We start from the raw sequence: 12,380 nt of genomic DNA on the forward strand, positions 1-12,380 counted from the left end.
AAACTCACTCCATTAATAGTCACATTCTTCAGAAAATACGCTAAAAAACAAGAAAGAGGAAATAAAAAATTCGTGGTTAAATTGATTCATTTTCGAGAAAACTTCATCCGATCTTCGAGAAAATTAACTTGACTCGTTTAAGATTATCCTTGAAAAGTAAGTTGTTAGATATCACATACTTTAAAAAATTCTTTATTTCATTATTTTAAATATTTCGACCATTTGTTTTTATAATATGTATCCTTAATTTCGTTCATTACACAAATGAAAAGACTTTCCACTATGTAACTGCAAAAATGAATTCACCAAGTTAAAACGTTAAGGGATGTGAATTTTAGGATACAGAAATGAGCTTCAAGTCAAATTTTAAACGATCAAATGTCGATTGGCCGGTATCGTGGTTGGAGTTTGAAAATTAAATGGCGTATCGAGTCGCGTGTGTGTGTGCAGCTTTTTTCTGGTTGGCTGGTTCGCCACGTGGGCCCCGGGCAGCCATGAGAACAGGTTTCGTAAACGAGCTGGATGCGAGCAAAGCCCGGGAAAAATTTTCTCAAGCCACTTCCTCCCCCATCGAGACAGCGACTGCGAGAGCCCTGCGGATAAAAAACGCGTTGAAAAAGTCGAGGGTCCGCGTCCCGCATTTTCTGATGGCGTCGTAAAATGTGGGTCGCGGAGGACTCGAGGACTTTCACTGCAGTTTCGGGTCGTTGATCCTGGCGCGCGTCGGTTCCGCGAATGTTGATAAAATTATTTGAACTCGTAAACTCGTCCTCGGAAGTGTCCACGTTCAACGATGACCGTCGTCGCCATTTTCTTCCTCGCGCGAGCATAGAAATCACGAACAGAAACACTTGTAACGAGAATTTATGGTGCAATTACAGTCCAACGCTTTGTATTTTTCTTTTTTATATAGCTAGTAAGATATTAAAATGGACCTTGGACTTTTATTTCTTATGAGTCAATATTTAAACAATATTTTCTGAGATCTACAGTTAGTGAGATATCAAAATTTAACATTGGTATTTTTGTAGTACGATTTAAGTAACTATTGCAAGTAGAAATGTTTTAAGTAGAATTTTATTCAAGTAGAATTTTTTTTTTGGTTTATTATTATTGTTAATAGATTTATAGTGTACTTTTTGTTAGTCAATAATCGAACAATATTTTTTGAGACATACAGCTAGTAAGATATTAAAATTTCACCTTGGTATTTTTGTGGTATGATTCATGTAACTATTGCAAGTAGAAATATAGCGAATATGGTCAGCCGGAACTTGCAATGACCGTAGAATTTATATAATCTAAGCAACGTCACTTTCAGTAATTCAGTGATCGATGAATTAATGATTTTTATAAAAATTGACTATATATATGCAAGCAATTACGATTTGAATATCTTTGCAAGTAGAAATATCGAACAATGGTCAGACGTGTCAAGCAAATCGTATTGAAACGCTCACGTATCGAACAAATTTTCAAATTTAATTAAAGCACTATATAAAACATGTATATTCCACTATTTTTCAACATAGAATCGTTCCTTTTAACACGTTTAATGAAGTACAATACACCAAGTGAAATATCTATTTAAATACAGAGGAAACGATTAAACAAATTTGCCTATCATCACTATTTTCTTCTTCGTGGAGTATAAAAATCACGAACAGGAAATACTTCACCTTTTACGAAAATTTTTAGTGCAATGATAGTCCTACACCTTACATTTTTTTTTAACTTTTTATTTGTTGACAATTAGAAACTCCATAAGAGGAATAACATTAATTTTGTTTTGTGATACTTTCCATTTTTGATAAGCTACTCCTATATAGATTTCGTTTCATTAATTTATAAACCTCTTTGTGTACATTTCATTAACTGACAGTAGCTCGAATAACCTCAGTTTTTGTTCAGTGCTAAAAATCTCATATCATTCATATCACGAAACATTTGAATTTAGTAGACTTCTCTTTATTTTCTTTTAGAAGATCACGGAGAATATAGTAATTGTTTTTTTAAAGAATGATATTTCATCTATCACATACAGAAGCTTCGTTTACGAAAATGGTCCTCGAAATATAAATTTCTCGCTGGCGTAAAAATAGAACATTTTAGACCCTCGACATACTACATTGCATTGCAACTAGTGTAAATTTAGTAGTCTTTTCTTTATTTTTGTTTACAAGATCACGGAGAATATAGTAACGTATATTTTAAATTAATTGTTTTTTTAAAGAATGATATTTCGTCTATCACATACAGAAGCTTCGTTTACGAAAATGGTCCTCGAAATATAAATTTCTCGCTGGCGTAAAAATAGAACATTTTAGACCCTCGACACCCCAAATTGCATTGCAACTAGTGTGCTATTGTTTGAAATTTCGTTGAACGATTCACGTCTCGTGTAATTTCGCCGATTTAACTTCGCGAGGCATTTGCATTTCGACGATACGTTTTACGGTAAGCTGAAATAAAAATCGTCCCAACAATTATGCGCAATCTGACGAACGACAAAGAGTCGCGGCAATCCCACTTTCCATTCCGTTTCCAACGGAGAAATTTCATGAAATTTCGAGTGCATGCACGCGCAGTGGTGAATTTATACAATAATCTGCGCTTAGTCGGAAAAGTCAGTTGTTTGGCTGCGTTCAACGAGAGACACTTGATATAAATTCCGCTATGGAATACATAACGACGCGGTACATCGTCCGCGTGATAAATCGTTTCTCTTTGACGCGAGATAACGGAACAACAACGCGGAAATTACGCGCGACAACGCGTGTATGCAATTTTGAGAATACCCCTACGCAAAACAACAATTTGAATTTTGAGAATATTCGGTCGAAAAATGGCCACCAAGGCCTCCAGCGAAAAACTCCGAAATTATTATGCGTTCTTCGAAAAAAATTACTCATATTTTCTCCAACGTTCTTTACAATTAGTTAGCTAAATTCTTTTGCAAGTTTACATATTTTATGATTCTGTCGATAAAGATACATTAAATTTAAATGAAGATGGGACGTATTTAAAGCTAGGATACCAAAATAATAAAATTAATTTCGATCGACGCGAAACAAAAATTGCTCATATTTTCACCAACGTTCTTTACAATTAGTTAGCTAAATTCTTTTGCAAGTTTACATATTTTATGATTCTGTCGATAAAGGTACATTAAACATAAATGAAGATGGGACGTATTTAAATCTAGGATACCAAAATAATAAAATTTCTTTCGATCGACGCGAAACAAAAATTGCTCATATTTTCTCCAACGTTCTTTACAATTAGTTAGCTAAATTCTTTTGCAAGTTTACATATTTTATGATTCTGTCGATAAAGGTACATTAAACATAAATGAAGATGGGACGTATTTAAAGCTAGGATACCAAAATAATAAAATTAATTTCGATCGACGCGAAACAAAAATTGCTCATATTTTCTCCAACGTTGTTTACAATTAGTTAGCTAAATTCTTTTGCAAGTTTACATATTTCATGATTCTGTCGATAAAGATACATTAAACTTAAATGAAGATGGGACGTATTTAAAGCTAGGATACCAAAATAATAAAATTAATTTCGATCGACGCGAAACAAAAATTGCTCATATTTTCTCCAACGTTCTTTACAATTAGTTAGCTAAATTCTTTTGCAAGTTAACATATTTTATGATTCTGTCGATAAAGGTACATTAAATTTAAATGAAGATGGGACGTATTTAAATCTAAGATACCAAAATAATAAAATTAATTTCGATCGACGCGAATCAAAAATTGCTCATATTTTCTCCAACGTTCTTTACAATTAGTTAGCTAAATTCTTTTGCAAGTTTACATATTTTATGATTCTGTCGATAAAGGTACATTAAACATAAATGAAGATGAGACGTATTTAAAGCTAGGATACCAAAATAATAAAATTAATTTCGATCGACGCGAAACAAAAATTGCTCATATTTTCTCCAACGTTCTTTACAATTAGTTAGCTAAATTCTTTTGCAAGTTAAAATATTTCATGATTCTGTCGATAAAGGTACATTAAACTTAAATGAAGATGGGACGTATTTAAATCTGGGATACCAAAATAATAAAATTTGTTTCGATCGACGTGGCTTCGAGTTCTCGTTTGAATCATTCGTTCGAACAGTTCCCGGAAACGTAAGCGGAAGGAGTAATTATGAGAGGGATAAACTCGCTGATCGCGCTTATCTCTCGAACTCCGGTGCTTCGAAGATCTCTCTGGTACAACGATATTCGGAAGTTTCGCGAGACAAGATCCGGCGCTCCACGCTCTGGCCTGATTGCGGCGTGCGTAAGTTTTAATTGTGCAGAAGTTTGATAGTCGCGACCCTGAAGCAACCGAGTCGCAATACAGCGAAGAACAACGAATTTCGATTGAGCTGCAGAATAAACTTTGACATTCTACTTAATATCCGCGGTGGGTGCCGCCTCGTCTCCGTTTTCCTTGTGGAAGTTCCCGTGAAATTCGCGACAACGGGCAACGCGTTCGCGAGCAGAATTACCATTTGTCGAATTTCGCGCGACGGATGAACGTTATCGCGACGCGTTGTAAGATCACGTTACGAGCAACAGCCTGGGGAGGAGAATCTCTTGGATCGAGTTCTCGAATTCCATTCTGCAAAGTTTCGGTCGTATTCCTTTGGATGCTTTGTGCAAGGAGACTGAGGGAAAAAGCGTAAAAGAATTATGAAGGGAGGATTCTCGTGTAAAAGAATTAAAATTTAAAGTTTTCTTATTCCTTTCGTGAGGAATTAAAAGTTCTATTGTGTTAGACTTTTAGGAGCACGAAGGGAGATTCTTACACTGTATGACTATATATTTTTTGGTTCATTTTTATTGTCTTTTATTAAATAGTAATTAAGTATTTTCGATGTTAACCATTGTTGGTGTGAAAATTTTCTTGAAGCTGGTTTCCACTGGTACTGAACTTATTTTTAACAAACAATATGGAAAATTTGAAAACCTATAGTATTTTGATGGACCAAAATTTTTTTCTGAGATAGGATTAAAAGACTTAATTACTATTTAATAAAGTATAATAAAAAATAGACTAAAAAAATATTTTCGTACAGTTTAAGAGCTTCTTTTTGTGCCCCTAAAAGTTTAGTACGATAGAACTTTTAATTCTTTGGGAAACAAATAAAAAGGAAACTTTAAATTTTAACGCAGTTTCTCCCTTAAGTTCTCGGTATTTTTTATTATTCAAATTTGAGTTCATTTTTGGTAAATAGACATACCACCGGAATCCTGCGCATTTTTGAGAAAAAATTCAGTAATGGTGGAACTTTAAATGTTAATAACTTCTTAACGAAGCCTCCATCAACAAATTGGTATTCTTGATTTTCGTCTTATACGAACACCCTGTATATTATGTTATATTTCACGCTGTATACATGTTTTTAAATTTAACAAACTTCAATTTCTCGTCGGTTAAATACTGATTAACATCGTCAGGCCATTGTAAGGGCTAATTTGTGCCTCACCCTGAATATTATATTGCATACATGTTAATCATTTATCTTTTCCACAATTATTAAAATTATTATTATTTTTCAATTATTAAACAATAATTTTGTAATATATATCAATGTAATTATTTGCAAAATTTATGTAATCTTCCATTAGTCCACAGTTTCTTAAATGTCGATTTCCATTTACCAATTTTATAAGAACTTTAAAGTGAAAGAGTTAAACGATTCACCCTGTATATTATGTCATATTTCTCGTACCACAGCGTGAGACACTCCTCTAAAATGAATTTTAACCCTCTAACAGCGAAATTTAAACTTATTTATCGAAACCCAGAACTCGACCATTCCGAAAGGTTTAAAATGGAGCCCGAGTCGGTAGGGCGAGGTTTAAAGGGCTCGAATCGGCTTACGTACGAGTAAACTTCCATTCGAACGCGCGCCTGACCCATCATCATCGAAATAAGATTTCCCCGTTGGCGGGCCTAGCTTTCGAAACGTTCCAAGGGAAATCGAGCAATTCCTTTTCAACGATTTCCGTCGGCATCGAGGAGGCTTCGTACACCCTGGCCATGGAAGAAATCGAACACGTGCCGGACGATGTTCCGCGCAGCCCTACAACACGATATCGCTGGACGAGCCAGGCCAGGGAACAGAGTGCCTGGGAAAAGCCCTCCATCGGAGGCACAATATCCGGCATCGGCCCCGAGGATGGGTAAACACCGTAATGCACCTCTCCAACTTGCCAGTCGAAGAACCTTCGACTACGAAAAGGGTCCCGCGAGCCCCTTAACGAACCGCTCCGCCTTAATTTTATCACGGCGGAGTTCCCCGCAGCCTTCGTCTAAGATCTGTTTGCTCGCGAAGAAACATCCGAGATAAGACCGCGGGAATTATGAAGAGATTGCTCCGGCCGCGGTCCAAGGAAAAGCATCCTTCGCTGGAGAGCAGACTAATTACGAGAACGAAAACCACTGATGGTGGGTGGAGGGAGGGAACGGCTGAAGCCCTGGCAAAGTCCTTTCGACCCTGGGCTTCGTCGAGACTTCGAACGGGGGTTCGGCCACCCCCGGTGAAAAGAGAAGCCGAAAAAGGAACGGGATAACCGGAAGATAACGACTATCGACGCCTTGCCGTGAACTCGTAATGGACCACTCGACGCCATTCGCCGCCGGAACAGCCCCCTCGTCTAAATGCTGAATTTTATGGGGTCGTTGCCAGTGACGGGGCCAACGATAATCTTTCGCGGTCAGTGGTAAATGATTTCGCGAATCGAGGCGGGCGTTTTATCTGGAAACCAAGCATTCTGGGGGGAATTTGTTCCGTGTAAGCTGTACGGTGTTTTTATATTTTTTAAAAAACATTGTAGGGGAGGGTGAGGTTTTTCTAAAGCTTCTTGGAGAATTTTTTGTGGATAAATTGTCACAGCTTTTGCAGTCAAATTTACGAGGTTTGTTTATACGTGTTTTGGGGAAATTTTAAAATTTTTGGGTTGAAGATAGTAGAAATTGGTGGTCCTGTGTATTTTCGAATATAATCGCTTGTAATCTTTAACGCTATTTTTATATTTTTAGAAATATTGTAGAACAGGGTGAGGTTTTTCTAAAGCCTCTTGGAGAATTTTTTGTCACAGCTTTTGTAGTCAAATTTACGAGGTTTGTTTATACGTGTTTCGGGGAAATTTTAAAATTTTTGGGTTGAAGATAGTAGAAATTGGTGGTCCTGTGTATTTTCGAATATAATCGCTTGTAATCTTTAACGCTATTTTTATATTTTTAGAAATATTGTAGGGTAGGGTGGGGTTTTTTTTAAAGTCTCTTGGAGAATTTTTTTGTGGATAAATTGTAACAGCTTTTGCAGTCAAATTCACGAGGTTTGTTTATACGTGTTTCGGGGAAATTTTAAAATTTTTTGGGCTAAATATAGTAGAAATTGGTGACCCTGTGTATTTTCGAATATAATCGCTTGCAACCTTTAACGCTATTTTTATATTTTTAGAAATATTGTAGGGTAGGGTGGGGTTTTTTTTAAAGTCTCTTGGAGAATTTTTTGTGGATAAATTGTCACAGCTTTTGCAGTCAAATTTACGAGGTTTATTCATACGTGTTTCGGGGAAATTTTAAAATTTTTTGTGTATAACTTCATTAATCTTAGGAGTTTAAGCACAAAATTTTGCAGATATATTTTTCAAATTATATGTCTGACTCGTTCAAAGTTCTTGTTATCATTGATACTCAAGTATCATCAAGCCTTATATATTAAAATTAATATTCGTAAAACAAATCTAGTCTTTTTCATGGCCATTACTTCTACGAACAAATTTAAATAAAATTAAATAGTATACCCTTTGAAAAATTATTTGGAATCGAATCGTACGTCAAGTGGTTAAGAAAATACAAAAAATAGTAATTCTGTGATATAAAAAATTTAACCTCAAATTGACCCACATTCAAATATCAAAAATATTAAAACAGACGCACGATCATGAATTTCGATTTGTTTGTGAAATCTGTTGTTCGATTTCAGTCGGTGGATTTCAATTTTCGAACATATTTGTATCTTCAATTTTTTCCCCCCCCAAATTATATCGTAGAGAATTTCGATTTCCATCCCCGCGACTCAACGAATTCCCGAGCATTGTAACGCATTTAAACGGATCGATTGGCTTAATTAAAAACTTCCACATCGGTTTTTTTCTCGAACCAGGATCGCGTGGGTTCTGGGTTGCTATGGCGTACCACCCACGACGATTAACCTTTATCGAATCACTTCTCTGCCCACGAAAGACAATCGCCCACGAGACTAAAACGTATTTCGTGCGGATATTAAACTATACTAACGAACTCAGATTATTAACAAATTCCACAATCGACTGTATTAATTCCAAACATTTTTTAAAATTAAACTGTCGCGGACACGTGACACTGGTAGCAAAAAATCAAAATACGATTTCTCCTAGAAACTTTCAGACTGATCAGAAAAATTCCAGCAAGTATTCAAACAAAAATGAATACCAAATTTGTTTAAGTATAGTAACTCTGACTTTGTTTCGAATAGATTTATACAGGGTGTTCGGCCACCCTTGGGAAAAATTTCAATGGGGGATTCTAGAGGCCAAAATAAGATGAAAATCAAGAATATCAATTTCTTGCCTGAGTTAAAAAGTTATTAACAAAATTAAATTAAAAAATTTCAAATCATTCTGAAAAAATTATTTTCGATTGCAGGGGTCGATTACAATCATTTTTGGTCATTACACATATCCACGAAATCCTACGCATTTTCGAGAAAAAAATTTCTAATCGAAAATATAATGTCTGACCATATCATCGATATGTTTCATTGAAATTTCATGGAAATCTTTAAAATGTCGTAACTCCTGAACGGATTGGACGATTTTGATGTTTAAAAAAGCAAACTATGCGTATTCTGATGGAGAATATGTAGAAATTCCAAAAACCTTCGAAAAGTTGATCCTTGACCCCACAAAATAAGAAAAACCCCATAAAATTGGTCCAGTTTTCAAACAGCCATAACTCCTACAATTGTGAATATATTTCAATGAAACTTTTTTCTGAAGTAGAGCTCATGGGTACCTACAAAAAAGTATTAGACAACTTTTCTGTAGGGCGTCAAACAAAATAACTAAAAATCAAAAACGAATTTTTAAGAAAAATCGATAGGGGATAGGTACCTAAATTTTTCGATAAAAAAAAAAAAATCCAAATCGTTTTGGAAAAATTATTTTTAGTTGCAGGGGTCAATTGCAAGCATTTTTGGTCGATAGACATACCCTCGAAATCCTACCCAGTTTCTAGAAAAAAATTCAGTACGGTTGGAAATTTAAACCTCAATAACTTTTTAACGAAGCCTCCATCCACAAATTAGTATTCTTGATTTTCGTCTTATTTTGGCCTCTACAATCTCTCATCAAAATTTTTCCCAGGGATGGCCGAACACCCTGCATAATATCCTTCTCCTGGTCCATAAACAAGAACCAAGCATCTAAGAATCGCAAGGAAATCGCAGAGTCTCGCATCAATAATAGCAACTTCGCGAGATTTATGAAAACTCTTGCATCCGTATGGACACGCCAGACGGTTGAGTAAGTTCGATCGAACGTCAGGAGAAAAACAGACGTCTGCAGTACGACTCGTCGAGATTCATCGGATTGTTTCCGGGGCATCGCGATTCAATAAAGTCGCCCCGAACAAACGGATGAAACAAATGGCCTCCCACGGCGATCTCAACTTCTCCCATTTTCCCTCCTCGATCATCCCGGGGCGTGGCGAATTTCGTTTTTCGCGCGAATCTGTTTTTCCACCGATTAGCTTAGCACGCCTCCGACAAAGACGCAACGTTCCCACCCCTTCCGGCATCCCGAGCTACGACAAAGCGAAATTCCGTGGGAGTCTCGTCCGAAACTGTCGTCCCTTTTTCCGCTATCAACGACCGTTAATTAACAAGGAAAAAGATCTCGACCGTGACGCGGAACAACGGTCGCTATCGTTTTTCCTCGCAGTCTGTTTGTCCCCGTCCAGCGAACAAGATTATCCTTCCTTAACGGGAAATTAAATTCCCGACGTAATTATTCACGATCATGGTGACGATTATTGTGGTATACGGTCGCTTGATTTTGGACAAAATACCGTTTATTAGCGACGTCTCGTATTTTTCCAGAATATAACATCTTGAGTTCTTGTAGCAATTTATTAACTAAATACATCGTCGATCGAGATGGATGACTTCTTGACTCGCCACTATTTTTCATAATATTTTTATTAACACTAAAACTGTCGACAATTGTAGTGTATTTATTTGTACCACAATAATTAAAACGATAGATACTTGAAATAAGTATCTATTCATTCTCTTATAGAGAACTAAATTTTCAGAAATCCAGTAGAGTAAATTTTTTACAAGTTTTATTAAAAATTACGAATGGATCATTTTGATTACTTTGATAGTTTCAGTGTTAAAGCAATAATTTTCTTGGCGAAAACAAGTCCAAGTACTCCATTCGAATATGCATTTATTTGAGATTCTACTGCAACGCTATTATAACGATAATGTCAGTTTGACCTGATTATTGAACGAACGAAACATTCTACCATATTTATAACAGTATTATAAATGTACAGGGTGTTCGACCGTCCATGGAAAAAAATTTAATGGGAGATTCTAGAGGCCAAAATAAGAGAAAAATCAAGGATACTAATTTATTAATTGAGGCTTCGTTAAAAAGTTATAGAAACATTTCCACACAGTATATTTTCAGTAAAGAATTTTTTTCTCGAAAATACGTAGGATTTTGGGTGTATGTGTATTTACCAAAAATGATTGTAATTGACCCCTGCAGCCAAAAATATTTTTTCCAGAACGATTTGAAAAAATTGTTTTCGCCGAAAAATTTAGGCACCTACCCCCTGTCGATTTTTTTTAAAAATTCGTTTTTGATTTTTAATTATTTTGTTTGACGCCCTACAGAAAAGTTGTCTAATACTTTTTTGTAGGTACCTATAAGCTCTACTTCAGAAAAAAGTTTCATTGAAATATATTCACTATTGTAGAAGTTTAGGCTGTTTGAAGATTGGACCATTTTGATGAGGATTTTCTCATTTTGCGGGGTCAAGGACCAACTTTTCGAATATTTTTGCGATTTGTACATATTCTCCACCAAAATACGCGTAGTTTGCTTTTTTAAACATTGAAATCGTCCAATCCGTTCAGAAGTTACGACGTTTTAAAGATTCGCATGAAAATTCGGGCAGACATTTCTGGCCTGAAATTATATTTTCAGTAAGGAATTTTTTTCTCCAAAATGGCTAGGATTTCGAGGGTATGTCTATTGACCAAAAATGATTTTAATTAACCCCTGCAGCCAAAAATATTTTTTCCAGAACGATTTGAAAAAATTGTTTTTCGCCGAAAAATTTAGGCACCTACCCCCTGTCGATTTTTCTTAAAAATTCGTTTTTGATTTTTAGTTATTTTGTTTGACGCCCTACAGAAAAGTTGTCTAATACTTTTTTGTAGGTACCCATGAACTCTACTTCAGAAAAAAGTTTCATTGAAATATATTCACTATTGTAGGAGTTATGGCTGTTTGAAAATTGGACCATTTTTATGAGGTTTTTCTCATTTTGCGGGGTCAAGGACCAACTTTTCGAATATTTTTGCGATTTGTACATATTCTCCAGCAAAATACGCGTAGTTTGCTTTTTTAAACATTAAAATCCTTCAATCCGTTCAGAAGTTATGGCGTTTTAAAGATACGCACGAAATTCTGGAGTAACATTTCTGGCCTGAAATTATATTTTCGGTAAGGAATTTTTTTCTCGAAAATGGCTAGGATTTCGAGGGTATGTCTATTGACCGAAAATGATTATAATTGACCCCTGCAATCGAAAATAATTTTTTTAGAACAATTTGAAATTTTTTAATAACTTTTTAGCGACGCCTCAATCAACAAAATGATATTCTTGATTTTCATCTTATTTTAGCCTCTAAAATCTTCTATTAAAATTTTTCTCACGAATGATCGAACACCCTGTATACATTATAAATGTATCTGGTGTAGAAATTAATTCCTCTGTTAAAAATTTTCCATTTTATGAAAAACATTCTACCATATTTATAATACTATTATAAACATACATTATAAATGTATTGGTTGTAGAAATTAATTCCTCTATTAAATATTTTCCTTTCCTCTGAAGTTATATCAAAAGAGCCATCTTTCTTTCGCCAGAGAATAAACGACGGATCAGAGTCACAGAATATTTCGAAAAATTGAAACGAAGTTTTCACAAAAAATAAATTTTTAAAAGCCACTGAATTAATTTCTACGCCAAATATATGGAAAAAAGCGTCATTCTGGAGTCCAACAATCCCGA

At 35.3% G+C, this 12,380-nt stretch overlaps 1 protein-coding gene across 2 annotated transcripts in view; it reads left to right on the forward strand.

Annotated features, from left to right (window-relative positions):
- Nrx-1 (neurexin 1) overlaps positions 1–12,380 on the forward strand; it is a 503,500-nt gene that overhangs the window by 272,938 nt on the left and 218,182 nt on the right. The gene's annotated exons all lie outside the window — the stretch shown is intronic.

This window comes from Colletes latitarsis, chromosome 14, assembly GCF_051014445.1.
Source record: "Colletes latitarsis isolate SP2378_abdomen chromosome 14, iyColLati1, whole genome shotgun sequence".
NCBI lineage: Eukaryota > Metazoa > Arthropoda > Insecta > Hymenoptera > Colletidae > Colletes > Colletes latitarsis.